General features: G+C 41.2%; 1 protein-coding gene across 5 annotated transcripts in view; it reads left to right on the forward strand.

The window, feature by feature from the left end:
- Window positions 1-17,193, forward strand: part of MID1 (midline 1) — a 789,406-nt gene that overhangs the window by 621,800 nt on the left and 150,413 nt on the right. Inside the window, exon 1 of one of the 5 annotated variants that reach the window (XM_025276518.3) lies at window positions 16,625-16,778. The exons of the other annotated variants lie outside the window; for them this stretch is intronic. The gene's annotated coding sequence lies outside the window, so the exon portion shown is untranslated. Of the gene's footprint in view, window positions 1-16,624; window positions 16,779-17,193 lie in introns of those variants that run through there. 5 annotated transcript variants of the gene reach the window in all.

The raw sequence follows: 17,193 nt of genomic DNA on the forward strand, positions 1-17,193 counted from the left end.
TGATTCTCAGAGGGTTGAGATGGTCGGCATGAGACCCAAGATTGGAAGCTGTATTTGAAATGGTTGTTATTGACCAGGGTCTGTGACCTAGGAGACAATTGTTGCAAGGATGCCATTTGTTGGTATGATTGTAGAGAAAAGTGTATTAGCTTACTATGGCTGTGTAAAAAATTACCACAAATTTAAGGGTTAAAACCACACCTATTTGTTAGCTCTTGGTTTTGTAGGTCACAGGTCTGGATGGCCTGCTGTGTTCTCTGCTCAGGGTCTCATGAAGCTGAAATCAAGGCATTGGCCATGCTAGGCTCTCATCTGGAGGCCCTGGGGAAGAATCTCCTGCCAGGGTCACTCCGGTTGTTGGTAGAATTCATTTTCTTGCAGTTGAAGAACTGAACTCTCCATTTCCTTGACAGCTGTCAGGTGGGGTCCACTCTTTCTTCCTAGGGGGCACCTATGTTCCTTCTCACATGGCCATTCATTCTCAAAGCAGCAATGGCACTGTTTATCTTTCATATACTTAGGATCTCTCTAAATTCCTCTTCCACTCTTGAGTTGAAAAATCTCTCAGCTTTTAAGGGCCCGTGTGGTCAGGTCAGGCCCATCTGGATCATCTCCTTCCCCTGATGTCAACCGTGCTTATAACACAACACAACCAGGGGAGAGATATCTCATGGCCCTAGGTTCTGGGGATTAAGGCAGACATCTTTGGCCACCATTTCCAGCATTCTGCCTCCCACAGAAAATGACGAAGGTTTTCATCTCCTACTTTACTCCTTTGTAAGCTGTGCCGAAGAATTGATGCTTTTGAACTGTGGTGTTAGAGAAGACTCTTGAGTCCCTTGGACTGCCAGGAGATCCGACCAGTCCATCCTAAAGGAGATCAATCCTGGGTGTTTGATTGGAAGGACTGATGCTGAAGCTGAAACTCCAGTACTTTGGCCACCTGATGCAAAGAGTTGACTCATTGGAAAAGACCCTGATGCTGGGAGGAATTGGGGGCAGGAGGAGAAGGGGATGGCAGAGGATGAGATGGCTGGATGGCATCACCAACTCGATGGATATGAGTTTGGGTAAACTCCTGGAGTTGGTGATGGACAGGGAGGCCTGGCGTGCTGTGATTCATGGGGTTGCAAAGAGTGGGACATGACTGAGCAACTGAACTGAACTGAAGCTGTGTTGCCTCTGATAAAAGTCAGTCCACTCTCTCCCAGGGTTAAAGGGCAGGTGAGAAGCACTGTAACTTTTCCTTCCGCCCCGACACTTGCTTCTTCCTGCATGGAAATCTATGTCTTCGAGCGTTCTTTGTATGACTGCCTCCTGGGTGTGGGTGCCATGAAACACCCAGAGGGTCCATCAGTTTGGTGCATCTCAGGGTTGTTGGGAAGAGACATATTGGAGGCCCAGATGGCACAAGAGGGCAGCACAGAGCAAGAGCTCATAAATGTTGAAGTGCAGACTCCTCTGATCCTAGGCCTTTCAGATGTGATATGTCCTGCTGCTGCTGCTCTAAGTCGCTTCAGTCGTGTCCGACTCTGTGCGACCCCATAGACAGCAGCCCACCAGGCTCCCCTGTCCTTGGGATTCTCCAGGCAAGAATTCTGGAGTGGGTTGCCATTTCCTTCTCCATCTGTCTTCAAAGCATCATGTCCCCCAACATGGCACATATAACATGAGCTGACCATAAGTGTACCCCCAAAATCAGCTCTCAAAAAATCTGCTTCTTGGAACCTCATTTTCTCCAACTTAGAAAAGGGCTAGATTTCATTCAAGGGTGAGACCTTTAAAATGGAAAAATTCATCTTTTGATTTCCAGCTATGTAAAGGTCCCCATTTACAAGCGTGATGGTGTGGTACAGTGTTTCACAACCTCTTTTCATTACTAATCCACCATGGAGCCTTTTCAAGCATGTTTTCCTAATTTCCCCCTCTGTGAAATTTTAACACTACAACTATATTGTATGTCTATTTACATATCTGTGATTTGTCCATAAAAAGTAGAAGATTTTTTGCTGCTAAGAACTAATTTTCTTTCCCTGGGGGCAGTACCTCTCGCTGACAGTGCATGTTGTAATGCGAAGAAGGAAATTGCTCAGTTTTTAATATTTATTAAATCTTCAGTATTCATGGTCTATTTGAGTTGGCATTTGTCAGTAATACTTCAGTTATACTAAAACATACTTAAGATTAATCCTGAGGAATCAGAAGAGACTCTAAACATGAAAAGTCACCCAATATTTTATATTTAATGTAACAACTTGCAAAATCAAATGTGAAGTATGATTCCATTTTAGTGGATAAGATGTATAGAAAACTGGCTGGGGAGATTGATCTACCAAATGCCACTTCTTAGTGGTTACATTCTCCTCCAGGCATTTTGCTTTGGGGGAATTTTATAAATGAATTCATCTCACAGTTGTGTCAAGAAAAGTATTATTAGAGAAGGGTTCACCCTTCTTTTTTTTTTTTTTTTTGCCTTCAACATTTAAAGTGAGTGGGCAGGATCATCCACATGTTAGCAGAAAGAGAAATTTTTCGCATGGTCCACATGACTCCTTTAGCTCTCAAGAGGGCCTTGTGCCTCCAAGTTGATTGTTGTATTCTTCTTATTTCTGCTTGAATGCATGTACATTATTTTCTGCAGAGAAATACCACCTACAAGGGAGTATTTCTTCTCTTCTCACCAGGCTTTGGTATCCCCAGAGTCCCCTTAGTCCTGTTTATTTTGGGTATTTCAGGACTTACTGTAGGATTTAACTGTGGTGAGTTTTTAAGCCCTCTTTTTAAACTCATCAACTGCTCCTAATCTTAGCAAAACGTCAGGTTAAACTTTTGACAGGTTTGGGAACTTGACATTTTGTAGCCCACTTGGAGTTATAGGCTGCTTCCATTCTGAGCACCTTGTTCCAATTTACGTCAGAGGGAATTATGTGCAGGTCAGGGCTGAGAGTAGGTTATAATTAATGGGATGGACAAGTGGATTTTTCGTGTTTCATAAAATAAAATGGAAATCACATGTGCTTAGAACATTTGCGTGTTTTTAAATATTTACATTTATTCTAGTAAACATTAATTATAACTGATATATTTCTCCTGTGAACTTGCTAACTGGGAGGTCAAAGCCATTGTTCACTGCTTAGAAAGGATGGATGACAAGCTGGTTATACATTAGGAATGAGTAGTTGGGGAGATACTGGTGAGCGAGCTGGTGGAAGTAATTCAGTGTTAGGTTTTTGTCCTAATTTTCTCTCATGTTTAAAGCATCCACGTGCCAATATGATCCAGATGTCAGTCCTTCTCAGGGAGACCAGGGAGTGCTTAGCTTGTGAAATTGGTGAAGACACATGACCACTGCATAAGTATTAGTCTTCTTTTATTTAAGTTCAGAAGTAGTTGAAGCACTACCCGAATTTGCAGCATCCAAATTTTCTTTACATTTATACATCAGAAACTTCCAACTCCTGGTGGATGTAGCAGTAGTATGTTCCTGAGGCAAGCAGTCTTTTGAGTCAGAAAAATCCAGATTCTAAACTGGACTCTGCCCTCTGCCAGCTGTGTGGCCCCGGGCTGGGTGCTGTGTGCTTAGTCACTCAGGCATGTCCGGCTCTTTGCGGCCCTGTAGTCTGTAGCCCACCAGGCACCTCTGTCCATGGGGATTCTCCAGGCAAGAATACTGGAGTGCATTGCCCTCCTCCAGGGGTGGCCTGGGGCAAGATGCCATAATTCTGAGCCTCAGTTTCCCCATCTGCAAAATGGGGGAAATGATACAGACTATTTAGGGATTAGAGACAATTTATATAAAGTGTTAGTCATTCAGTCATGTCCGATTCTTTGTGACCCCATGGACTGTAGCCTGCCAGGCTCCTCTGTCCATGGGATGCTCCAGGCAAAAATACTGGAGTGGGTTGTCATTCCCTTCTCCAAGAGATCTTTCCAACCCTGGGATTGAACCTGAGTCTCCTCCATTGCAGGCAGATTCTTTACTGTCTGAACTATAAAACATGCCAGTAATGTGTATGTGAGGGAATGGAAGAAAAAAGGAAGCTCAACGGAAACCCTCTGTAAATTGCATTACCTGTCAGACGTTTGGGTGTTAGGTGTATTAATGCATTCTTTATTATTGTCTTCAAGTCTCCGGCCCCCCCCATAAATGTTATTTCATTAAGTTATTTCCTTTTACAGATGTTCTTTGTGCAGAGGAATCAGTACAAGGACCCTGTCCATCAGGGTTTGTTGTTGTTCAGTTGCTCAGTCACGTCCTACTCTTTACAACCCCATGGACTGCAGCACGCCAGGCTTCTCTGTTCTTCACCATGAGTTTGCTCAAACTCATGTCCATTTTATCAAGTTTGCTCAGACTCATGTCCATTGAGTTGGTGATGCCACCCCGCCATCTCATCCTTTGCTGCCCCCTTCTCCTCTTGCCCTCAATCTTTCCCAGCATCAGGGTCTACTCCAGTGAGTCGGCTCCTTCATCAGGTTCCCAAAATGTCAGGGTATAATAAAATAGCTAAGTAAGGCATCATTAGACCTTTCTGCCCTGTTCTAAGGAAGCCATTTAAGTATTTAATGAAAGAATAACTTTGCGTGTAGATGCATGGTAACAATCTACAGGACTTCCTGATGCTGCTTCCACAAATGAGCTGGAAGAGTGTTTGTCGGTTTTAAATGCAATGAGCCGAATTGCCCTCGGGTTCCTTAACACTGCTTTTGAGTATCCCAGTTTACTTTTTCTTTTTGGAGTATAATTGCTGTACAAACATCCCAGTTTAGAAAGTTTCTGCAGAGCTCTCCAAGGTTTTAGGTCTGTAGTGTTCCTTGAGGGGCCCTTGGGGGGCAGGAATGTTCTTATGTTTTGGGTATTATTACCCTTCTTCAATGGAAGCCTTGGTAAAAAAGATACTGAGAGAAGACAGTATAGATAGAAAGGCAAAATGAGCAAGAAGAAAATCCCACTGATCATGGGCAAAGTCTCCACTGAGTTGCAGGTTGGGATCTAAAATACATTTACTCAGTGTACATGTCCTCAGTATATACTCAATATATTTGTGCCAAAGACATATTAGTTGGTAAAAGTAACACGTAAATGGGTATATTTATGCCTTACAGTAAACTCTTGTAGGGTTTAATGACTATACCATTTTCAAAACACTGTCACTATTTTGGCATCATTGATCTACCTATAAGGATATGTTCTGTAGCTCCATGAGTGAAGTGTGGCTGATCTCTTCAGCTTCATTCAGTCCTTTATAGAAATCTTTACAAAAATCATTGTGTGATTGACATGTATACGGTACTATGTATAAAATGGATAAATAATAATAGCCTTCTGTAGAGCACAGGGAACTCTACTCAGTGATCTTTGGTGACCTAAATGGGAAGGAAATCCAAAAAAGAGGAGATATATGTGTATGTATAGCTGATTCACTTTGCTGTACGGCAAAAACTGATACAACATTGTAAAGCAACTCTACTCCAATAAAAATTAATGGAAAAAACACCCTATGAGCCCAGTAATTAACAGAGTTTCTGACAAATAATAGGATGTCAGTATGCTTTAGGTTTTGCCTAGTGCTGCTTTGACAATAAGTGCATGATAATGCCTCTTTCTTCTCCCCCAAAAAGAGGTGTGAGGTCAGAGAGAGAAAAGGAGAGGGAAGAGGAGAGGGAGGGAGGAGCATGAGCCCAGTCTTATCTTCCCACTCAGTGTAGAGCATCTGGAATTGGAAATGATCTTAGCTGACATTTTCCAATGTCCTACCCAATGCAGGAAAATTCCTTCTAAGATAATTTCAACAAAGGGCAGGAAGCCTGATGTAAGACGAGAGGTCTCTTTCTGTAGGGTGGTGATTTGGTTCAGTATGGTGGTATTATTTGTAGGTTGAGGTGGCATGGTGTAGAGTTGTGTGGGAAATTGGGGTGAGGCCTGGACTGGTGGTGACCACATTGTGGAGGGCCGTTTGGGACCAGTTTTGAGCTGCCATTTTGTTCCATTGTGGAACCTAAATCCTAGTGCTTTCTCAGTGAGTTTAAATCTATCCATCAAAGGAATTTATGTGGTTTTAATATATGTTAATAAAATTGATTGAAAGCACTATATTAAAATTATTTTTTATACTTATTGAACATCAGGGAGAGAAGGAAGAATTTTTGCCAGTTTCCTTTGGCACGAAAACATGCAAAAACCTTAACTTACCCAAATTTTGCCAAAAGAATTCAACCTATTAACCACAATTTTCTATATTATACTTTTCCAAGAGATCCAAAGGAAAAAAAGCAACATTTTGGATTAATGTGAAAATTGATTGTCTTGGATACAAATATACATTCAACTTCGATCTCTTAAATCTTCTCTATTTACTATTAAAGGGGAAAAAGATCTTTTTATAATAATAATCGTAAGGAACAATGAAATTTGGGATTACCTAAGAATCTTCCAATTAGATTCAGGATACGGTTTGTAAGTTATGCAAGTAAAGTGGACTCAAGCATTTTAGGAATGTTTCAACAAGGACTTTTTTCTAAAAAAGGTTTCTGTTTGGAGTTCAGTTAACCAGAAAATTAAATTAACCGGAACTCTTCTATTTCCAGAGAATTTCAATTACTTGGAGTTTGACTGTACTTTTATTGTAGTCTTGCTTCCCACGCAGATGTGAATTCCATGTTCTTTTTTTAAAATGTGTTTTATTGAAATATAGTTGATTTCCAATGTGTTAATTTCTGCTGTAAAACACAGTGATTGTTATTTGTTTATTTATACTTTCTTTTTCATATCCTTTTTCATTATAATTTATCACAGAATACTGGATGTAGTTGCCTGTGCTATACAGTAGGACCCGGTTGTTTATCTCTTCTATATATGATGGCTTGCACCTTCCATTTTCTGATTTATTTCTTGCAGAGTGCTTAAGGACAATGAGTACCTCGAATGAGCAGGGTAGTGGTGGCTTTTTGGTTTGGGATTTTAATTACTACTATTAATATATATCCATCTACATTGATATCTATAATCTGTGTATAGAGAGATAGAAGCAGAGCTCCCTGGCAGCACTGTTTATGTTTAGAGAAATATGAATAGATAATGCTTTCACTATGACTTGACTTCGATCTTTCTCTCCCAAGTATACTTTTTCCCTTTCAAACCTGCCATTTAGAACCGAGGAGTATTTTTTTCGAGACAGAACAATGTTTTCATCTCTGTTTCTTCAAGTAGTTACACAGAAGGAAATGGCATCATGGTAAAAAGAATTTATAAGTGAAATTGGAATGTTTTGCTAAAGATAACCAGGAAGTAAGGAGTGAAAGCCCTCAAGTAGCACAGAGGCCAGATGGTCTTTTTTTTTTTTAATGCAGTTACTAAGCAGGAAATTCTGCTTGATTAAGAAGATGCTGGTCTTGATTTTCATTCACTGATTTTGAGGTCCCTTTTTTTTTAATGGATATATGTGTACACACACAAACCCCACAGATTTTATTCAGCCAGTTGATTGTTGGTGTCATTGTTAGCAGGACTCTTCTGATGAGAATGCAAAGTCTTAATGATAAAGAGGGAAATGGGTTCCCAAGTCTCAGCTCTGAAAGAACTTGGGATTGACCCACTCTACCCCAAACACGCCATCATTACCATCTCCAGCAGATTGTTGTAGGGTCTGGTGTTTTGTTGTATTTTCTTTTGATAACCCAGAATGAGAAAAGCTGCATACCACAGTGGCTAAGTAGGGTTTTGTGAGATACAGGGTAGACTCAGGGGAGAAAAATAGAGGTTTTGGAGTTCAACACTCCAGGGGGCTAATGTGCATAAAGGACCTGAGTTTAATCCTCAGAGCTGCCAGTCAGGATCATGATGAAGAAGCACCCATGCAAAGAATTGCCTCTGGATGCTGCTAGGCTGGGGCGGGCACAGGATGCTGGGCACCTCTCTGGACTGTGATGTTTTAGCCGTTGATATTGAGGGGAGCTTGCCTGGCAATGACTCGGACACAACGAAGCACCCTTCTGGAAATCACCCTGCCCTCGCCTTACACCTATTGCTCAGCACCCCAGGAGTGAGCGATTTCCCAATCTGTAGTCTAAGGAAGAAAATGAATAGAGTTGCGAAATGGAATACTTGCATCCATTCACCAGGGAGAGTCACTTGGTGGAATTTGTAATGGAATGAATAGATGCAGACAACAGGCAGAACTATTTGGAGCCGTGCCCTGAATCGGGTGTCTGTTGATTTAAATAAGGAAACTACGTAACAAGCCAGCAGTCCTTACCATAAAGCTGATAAATCAGACAGCAAAAATTATTTTGTATTTATTTTCAAAATAAATATATCACCACTTGAAGACAGCTTAGCCACCTGGAAAGGCCACTGTTCTCAAAGCTAGACATTTTATCATAAGTGAATTTTTAAGCCCTAGGTTGCACCTCAAGTACTGACCCCTTGAAATGTCACCTTATCTTATATTCAAAAAGCCAGCTTCTTAGAAAATTTGATCCAATGAAAAGATAAAATGTGCAAGATGAAATGCACACTTATTAGCTTAAAATGGACCTTTTTTTTTTCCTTTAAGAGTCACATAATCCTAAAACACAAACAAACAAGACCCTAAGATCACAGCATTTGACATTATTTCCAGGGTAATATAGTAACTTCCCAATTTATAAATCACATTTATCATCTCTCTCTGAAATAGGACAAGGAAACCTATTTTGATAATGCAAGAAAAATCTCAGAGTTTCACTGGCCTTGAGAGAATTTTGGAAGAGTTGTTAGAAGCCTGATAGCACTTATAGGATTTGTTTTCATATGGATCACAAATATGTATATACTTTACATAATTTTGTGCACAACTATCAAGCTGTAAAGAGTTTAAATCTTGGCTTTTAGGCCAAAAAGTCTTTGGGGTGGGGATAACATACTGTCTGAGAATTGCTGGCTACATAACCCCCTCTCTGCCCACCACTCTGTCCTCTCCTAAACCTTGTGTGCTTCTGGGTAGAGTGGTCGGCACCCAGCACCCAGACTCCCCAGACCCTTGCCTTGGTTTCTGCTGCAGCCACAGTAGCAGCTCCTTTTTTCTCTCATGAGAGTTCCGTCTGTAGTCATCTCCCTTCTGGCCTCTTCTTGAAGAGATGAGCTCTGATGATCATGATCTGACGGCCATTCCAATTCTCCCTAGCCAGTGAATTTCTTTCTGTTGAGATACCTTTTGTTAATGCCGTTATTGTCAGCAAGACCCCAACAGAGCTCTCAGGCACTGGGACCATTTAGTATTAATTCATCTTTGATCCTTCAGTCATGAAGCCCTGGCTGTTCATTTCCCCTGTGCTGTTTGCCTACTTCTTTCCTTTCCTTTCTGAAATTTCTTCTCCTAGAGACACAAAAACAGGTAAGACCAGAGAAAACCAATGAGTCTTGAAATGTCTCAATTTCCTTCACACCCTTCTGTGTAACCCTAACTGCGTGTCCATGGTTCCTTTCAACTTTCAGTTAATATCCTGCCACTAAACACTCAGACATTCAGGGAATTCTAAGTACCGTAGTTCCTGTTATTGGTTTTTTTTTTTTATTTGGTCCACTGTATGATGGCGACTTTCCTCTCTCAAATGGCCTTGCCCAAGTAAACAAAGAGGTCACTGATTCCCATAATTCATCATTTTGTCTTTTTATGTTAGAAATAGTCAACGTTGGACTTTAATGTCCTTGAAAAAGAGATCATTCCTTAAGGAAATCTGAAACTAAATATTTAACAGCCTGAGAGACTGAATTACAAGTCTCTGGTCAAACGCTGGAAAGTTTTATCCTGAAATCAAGATGTTCTTTGCTTGTTTACTGGTAGAGGAAAAAGACAAAATATCAGCCAAAACCCTCCACAGATCTGAGCAGAAATAACTCCTTAGCTAAAGCTGATCTGCACTCACCCTTCTGCCTTCTAGCAAGTCGTCCTTTCTGTTTCCTTTGTTTTATGTATGGTTCCTTGAAATTACCAGGTTTTCTCACCAGTTTCCCAGTTTATTTTAAGTCTACCTCATTAAAATTCAGCTTCTCCCAGGGTGTACCTTTGGTGCCACATTCACTAGTGCACTCCCAGGGCCCCATCAGTGCCCAGTACACAGCAAAACCTCAGAAATACCCATTGAATGAAAAAAATAATCAGAGAAATGACTTTCTCTCTGGGTGTGCTCCAAAATCATTTTAAAAGAATTTTTTTTTTAATGCTTCAAGAAAGCCAAGTGAATGTACATAAAGGATTCCTAATGTCATAAAAGTATAAAACTAGCTTACTCTTCCAATCTCTTAAAATGAGTTTAGGTTAAGAGTAGTGAAGAGTTAAAGTTCTAGACCAGATAAAGGCTGATTTGGGATGAATGAGGAAGTTATTAAGGATTAATGAAAAAGTCTGTTTGGGCTTCCCAGGTCCTGCAGTGGTAAAGAATCCACCTGCCAATGCAGAAGAGACACAAGAGACACTGGCTTCAATCCTTGGGTTGGGACGATCCCTTGGAGTAGGAAATGGCAACCTTCTCCAGTATTCTTGCCCGGAAAACTCCATGGACAGAGAAGCCTGACAGGCTACAGTCCATGGGTCTCAAAGAGTCAGTCACAACTGAGTATGCTCACACACACTGGGCAAAACCTATAGGTGGGGCTTACCTGCTCTCTGCCAGTTTTCCTGGTGTCAGCTGACCTTAGAGGATGGTGGGGATAAAAGACATGGAACACTGTCTTGTGAGCTCCTCTTACTTCTGGTCTTCCATGGTACAGGAGTCATTTGTGTCAAGTTAGCTGGCTAGAGAGGACAAGATGGTTGGATGACATCTCTGATTCAATGGACATGAACTTGGGCAAACTCCAGGAGTTGGTGCGGAACAGGGAAGCCTGGCGTGCTGCAGTCCATGGCATCGCAGAGTCGGACATGACTTGGTGACTGAAGAGCAGCAATCACTGCCTCTGCCATCACTGCTAGAAGGCCCAGTGGTGATCTCAATTCTTGGGACCACTACTGACCACATCTCCAGGAGGAGATGGAAGCGTTTCTTGGGGAATAATTCTTCATGGATTTCTTACGGTTCTGTACCCCTCGTTAGCTGAGGTGCTGACTGCCTTTGTTCCAGGCTATCTTTCTAAGGATTTTTGTACAATGAATAGCCTTCAAAGGTGGAAAGAAAACATCTCCCTCCAGGGTAGAAAGCAGGATCGTCGCCCATTGTAATAAAGAACATGACGCCCTCCAGGGCAGATGCTGGGCTTGTTTGCTTGCAGTCCATTATCAAAGATGCAGGTTTCCAAAGCTTGGGCTTGCTCAGCTGGAATGTAAACCCTTGTGTGTGTCACTTATGCCTAGGCTGCCTGCTCCATGGGACTTGGGGACTTGTGAACAGGGAACACACGCTGCTCCCTGGGCCCTGACTCAGAAACGTTGTTTGTCTAATTCTGGACTCTCGTGTCTTCTGCCAGCGCTTTTCAGGAGGCTAACTGATTAGCTTGAAGGTAGCTTGAAACCCTTCACTGTTCTTGATGGTCCCCCATGCCCCACCCTGTGCCAAGGTCCTTTATTTCCTGCAAAATCAAAAATTCTGGCAAGGGATCCATGTGGGACAGAGAGCCCTTCCCTGAGGAGCAGAGAACTGCAGCCTCAAGACCATGGTAGGCAATCCAGTGGTGATAAATAGAGGTACGTCCAAGTCTAGGAAATCGACATTGTCTATATGAAGATGATTACAGAGTGATTACTGTAATAATAGGAATGCTAATTCATTACTCATAGACTCTTCCTTCATGTAAGATACTCCATGAACGTTATTCAATGAATAAATGGATCAGTAGCCTTTCTGCTTCCAAACATGGTTTGAAGAGATTTCCAATGGAAAAAAAAAAAGATCATATGTGTATTGAAAAAAGAATGGGAAGAGGTGATTCAGGACAAGAAGGGGAGGAGGGTATGAAAGGTACAGTTTTGCCAGGCACTTTTAAGACTTTGTTTCACTTAATTCTCAAAGGACCCTTCAATAAGGAAGCTTTAGAAAAATATGAAACGGCTCTGTGAATGTAAGGTCCATTGGGTAGCTGGCTCCTATCCACCTCTGCTAGGAAATGGTGCATGCAGAGTTTGAACTCAGGTTTATCGGATTTTGAGGGACCCATTTCTCTGTACAACATCACACCGATGGCCTCATCCCAAACTGGGGCTTGCTGACAGCTCATCAAAGAGAAAGGTGGATGAAATGCATGGTCTAAAAGAGGAAAGCCTATTAGGTTCCTCTCTCATGGGTTTGCAAAGAGGTGAACATGACTTAGCAACTGAACAACAACAACTCATCTCACAATAGAAGGAAAGAATGGGGAAAGGGAAAAAGAAGAATACAAGGCACATGTAGAGAAGAGGAGAAAAAGCCTGCAATTTTAGCTACAATGTCAGATAGGATATATTATTTACTGTTCTGAACCCCTTCAGCTTAGAAACTGCAATAATAACAATAATCAATCTTATTATGTAAGTCCATTAAACTAAACACCGATGATCTTATTAAGTGTATCATTCTACTAGCATCTTTAGCAGAATTTGCATTGGAAGAAAAGTATAAGATGATAAAAGCATGACTTGACAAAATGTGGCTGTTCTGTTAATGCTAGCGAGTTAGCTGCAGTGATTGTTGCTCAGAGTAGAACCTTAGCTTCTCTGGGAGTTCTGGAAAGCTCTATGTAAAGGTTATCTTTAAAGTGTAAGAGCATGCTCTGAACGGAGACTTTTTTCTTTTTTTTTTTGGTAAGAAAAAATTGATTTTCTTAGGAATGTATGCTGTCAGCTCAGCTATCTAACAAAAAAAAGAGTATTTTGTTTCAGATGGGGCAAAACATAGATCTAAAAATTTTAAGTGGATCATGGTTTGAAAGGGGAGTGATTAGTGTGATTTAAAGCAGTTTTAATTTTATACTTTAAAACTGTGTGTGTGTGTGTGTGTGTGTGTGTGTGTGTGTATTAATGATAACCTAATTTTACTGCCCCAGACTTAAAGATTTCTTGCTGCCTGGAAAACTAGTTCATCCATTAGTACTGAAATTGATTCAAGGTATTTGTGCTCAAATTTCTCCCAAGAAGCCTCCCGCCTTTGTTCTGTAGGGACACCCAGTTCCAACACTGTTCTTAATATCCTGTTTTCGTTTGTCAGCCCTCTTGTCCTTTTCAATGCCCTGTTCCCATGTTCCCTGTCTGTCTCGTGTGGTGCTTTACAATAACAATTCAGAACAAAAGAGTCCCTCCTTTTTCTGTTGCCTTTAAAAAAAAAAAAAAAAAAAAAAGACTTCATTCCCTGACTGTAGGGCTTGAGTGATCACAGGAAGTATTGAAAACATGTTCTTCATAAGAGTTAACCAGGAGTTGTAAAGGAGGGTTACTTTTCTTTATTTTTTAAGATCGCAAAGTGGCTTCAGGGTCTTGTGAACACAAGGATTTTGTGTATGGCTGACTTTGAAGTGGAGAGTAAAAGCAATTTCCTTTGAGAAGAAAAACTATGATATTGGAGATAATTCCCCTATCTATTCTTAGAATAAGAATTAGTTACTGTGTAATGTTGTCATTACCTGAGGACACAGCTGTGCGTGTCATGTCCTGGAACCTAAGAGAAAAGTTGGGCGTTGCCATACTGGCCATCATCCACGCCTATCTACTGATACATTTTCCTCCTGGTGATAAGTCGCGGGAAGGGGAGAGTATACAAGGGGCAAGGGTTTTTCTAGGTAGAATTTTCTTGCAAAAATCCAGCTCCACTGGTCTTGTCCTTCAGAGACTAGACCTCCTAGATGGTTTTGCTCATTTTGGGGTCACCTCTTTGAGATATGAGTGACAGATTTTGGGGGTCACTTTTAAAAGTTGGTGTGTTTTGATTTTTCATGTAGAAATTATTGACAGGTTTCTGTTTTTGCATGTAGGAAGGAAAGTTTTTTCTCATGCAGGACTGATGCTGTGACCAAGAGGTATGTGAAGAGTACTGGCAAGTCCCAAGGAATTTTGCAAAGGTGCTTTTATACCCATATGTGTGTGGGTGTGTACATATATATCCACATGCATGTGTATATATGGTTCCAAAAGCTAACTGCATTGTAGGTATACATAGGATTTTATATAGACATAGAAGTAGTTCTCTGAATGTATGTGGAAGTGCCTACTGTATTCTGAATACACTTGGAAAAGCATTTAGGAAAGGCAGTATTGGAGCCCTTTTTATCTGATTGATTTCGCAGGACTCAGTGGCCTCCATTTCTGCCACCACCACACTGTTGGGCCTGCTCATCCAGAAGGTTCGATTTAGATTTCTGTCAGGAGACTAAATGTGACACATTCTTACTCCCTTCTTTCTCTTTCAAGTCTGTTCTCACGGCCTTCAGAACCAAATTCTTGCCTGACACCCAGTACAGCATAGACCTGGAAAACATCAGTCATTTTCAATTTAGTGTAAAATAGGTTCCATTTGTCTTTAAAACCGGATGCTTTCTTTCTTAACATAAACTGGAAAAACTGAAATGTCGGCGTCCCCCCAACAGTGGGAAATTTCCTGTCGAGGTGGTCGGATTGTGCACTCTAGAAGATGATAGAATTTGTTGTTGTTTATCATTTTCCTTGGCTTTTGTGGGACAGAGTAAATGTTTCCTGATGTCTCAGGCTAATTTTTCCACAACAGCGCCAAAATGTCTCAGAGAAATCTTGACAATTTTAATGTTGTTTTAACAAAAGCAGTCCTTTCAAATCTCTTGATGAACAGGTCTTTCCAATTCTATTGGATGATGTACATGTGTCCCTTCCATGGACAGTGAGGACTCCTTTGGGAAGTCATTTGTAAGTGAAATTGAGTAACCCCTTGGTTTATTGTTAAAAGACAAACAAAATTATGGTTTGTAGAGACATAAGTCTAGAAAACGTATGTTTGCGTTTTTATGTCAAACATGCGAGGCATGCTTTGGTTTACCATGAGGGGTGCAGTGGCATGAAAGTAGGTGTCGCAATGTGCAGCCCAGGTGACACAGGGAAGCCGTTCTTGCCTGCTGCTTGCCCTTTATCAACATTGTTCTCTAGGGACCTCCCTGGTGGTCACGTAGTGAGGACTTCACCTTCCAATGCAGGGGTTGTGGGTTTGATCCCTGGTCAGGGTGCTAATACCCCACATGCCTCATGGCCAAAAAACCCAAAAACATAAAACAGAAGCAATATTGTAATGAATTCAATTAAGGTTTTAAAAATGGTTGACATCAAAAAAATAATTTAAAAAATGTTTGATGGACTTTGACATTAAAAAAATGTTCTTTAACCTTCTTGGGTTGAGTCCAAATATCTGGTTGATAAATTGAATTGTGCAGGTTTGCAACCAATGTAGGTTTTTAATTTAATTTTTTTTTTTTTACACTTTCCTGATGATTTACTTTCGTTGCAATTTCTTGCCTTGTGCAGTGTGATAAGCGACATCCTTGAAAGAACTGCAGTGCAGGGCAGGTTTTTTTTTTTTTTTTGCTTTTGGGAAGACGACTTCCCTTTCTTCCTTCAGACAATCAGTTTTTAAAAGATTACTTTCCATTCTTGATTCACTCTTTCTTTGCCATTCTGGAGAGTTAAATCTGGGACACTCATCACAGATTTGCTGTATGTGTGTGTTTATGTTTGTATTATATGTACATATGCCTGCAGTACAGCAGACCCAGGTTCAATCTCTGGCCCGGGAAGATCCCCTGGAAAAGGGAATGGCAACCCACTCCAGTATTCCTGCCTGGAAAATCCCTTGAACAAAGGAGCCTGGCAGGCCACAGTCCATGGGGTCACAAAGAGTCGGACACAACTAAGCAGCTTTAACTTCTGTATGTACAATATACACATATGATATGCCTATATGATATGCATGTACACAATATGTATACAATATACGTATATATAATATCTATACATATGTGTATATGTATGTAAAGCTTGCTTGTGAGTGTATGCACATATGTGTATATTTTATAGTTATAGTTTCAGTTGTTTCTCAGGATGACAGATTGTGATTTAGATCTTTCTCAAAGAAACAATGACTGCTTTATTGTGTCTATACAAGAGATCATGACTCCTGATATAGCATTTTAAAAAAAAGACTTCTTCTCGATAGTGTATTTTAATTCAAAAGATAGATGCAAGGTAATACATATATTATTTTAAAAAATAACAAAGCAGTGTCCCGAGCATAATGTGATCACGTACTCAGAAGGAGGCTGAGAGGATCAAAATGCAAGGGAATCCTGTGCCCCTTGGTGACCCCAGGCAGTGGGCAGGCACGACTCCCATTGGCAGCGTACAAAGCTGGCATCCGGCGCTCAGCCGTCGGACACTGACCCGCTCTTGATCCCTGTGAGCAATGAGGGTACAGATCCTAGTGGCAAATCATGCTTTGGGGGTGGGGGGACTAGGCAGTGGGTATTGACCTGACCCAAGCTGCCTTTTAATTTGGTTCAGATGAGCACTGAATGGGCTAGGGCCCAGGGGAGCCACGACAGGGTCCGAGGAAAGGGCAGTTTGAAAAGCCAGAGAGAGTTTTGATTCTTCAACTCAGCAAGCCTGGCGGGGTGGATGAGGTGGAGCTGGCCTTCCTGGAATTGTCGCGTCGATTTTCCTGTTGTGTTTCACTGTTGACGCTCTCACAGACATACAGGACCGCTCCGGCACTGCCTGCCACCCACCATCTGGTCTCGGTGGCCTGTGTGTCATTTCGTGGGTCCCCCTCCTCTGCCTACGGCGATGTTTCTTCAAAAAGAACTAGGGTGCAGTCCATTGGTGGGTATTCAAGGCAATCTTTTTGTAAGAATCTGTGGAGATGCTAAAAGAACTCTTTCGGACAACTGTGCTGTTTCCTGTTTTTAACCTGTTTATCCGTCTTTCATTGGGATGAATGGCATTTCTGAGACTGTTGAGGGGGTTTCTTCACTCTTAAGACAGGGCAGAATCAAGCAGTTGTTCCTGGAGAAATCAGGATGGCTTTTTTTTTTTTTTTTTTGCATTGTCATTTGTGTCTTTTTGCTTATCTGCTTGTATAAATGAACTCCAGAAGGTGTATTTAAGCATTCTGTTAAGTAAATTTGGAAGACTGGGTTTCAATTAAAATAACCAGACAGTGTGACCTAGCTCCCATTTCTCCTTAATTTTTATCATTAAAGCCTGGATATCCCTGAAGACATCTGCCAGGCTTCCA

The sequence above is a fragment of the Bubalus bubalis genome, chromosome X (assembly GCF_019923935.1).
Source record: "Bubalus bubalis isolate 160015118507 breed Murrah chromosome X, NDDB_SH_1, whole genome shotgun sequence".
Classification (NCBI taxonomy): Eukaryota; Metazoa; Chordata; class Mammalia; order Artiodactyla; family Bovidae; genus Bubalus; species Bubalus bubalis.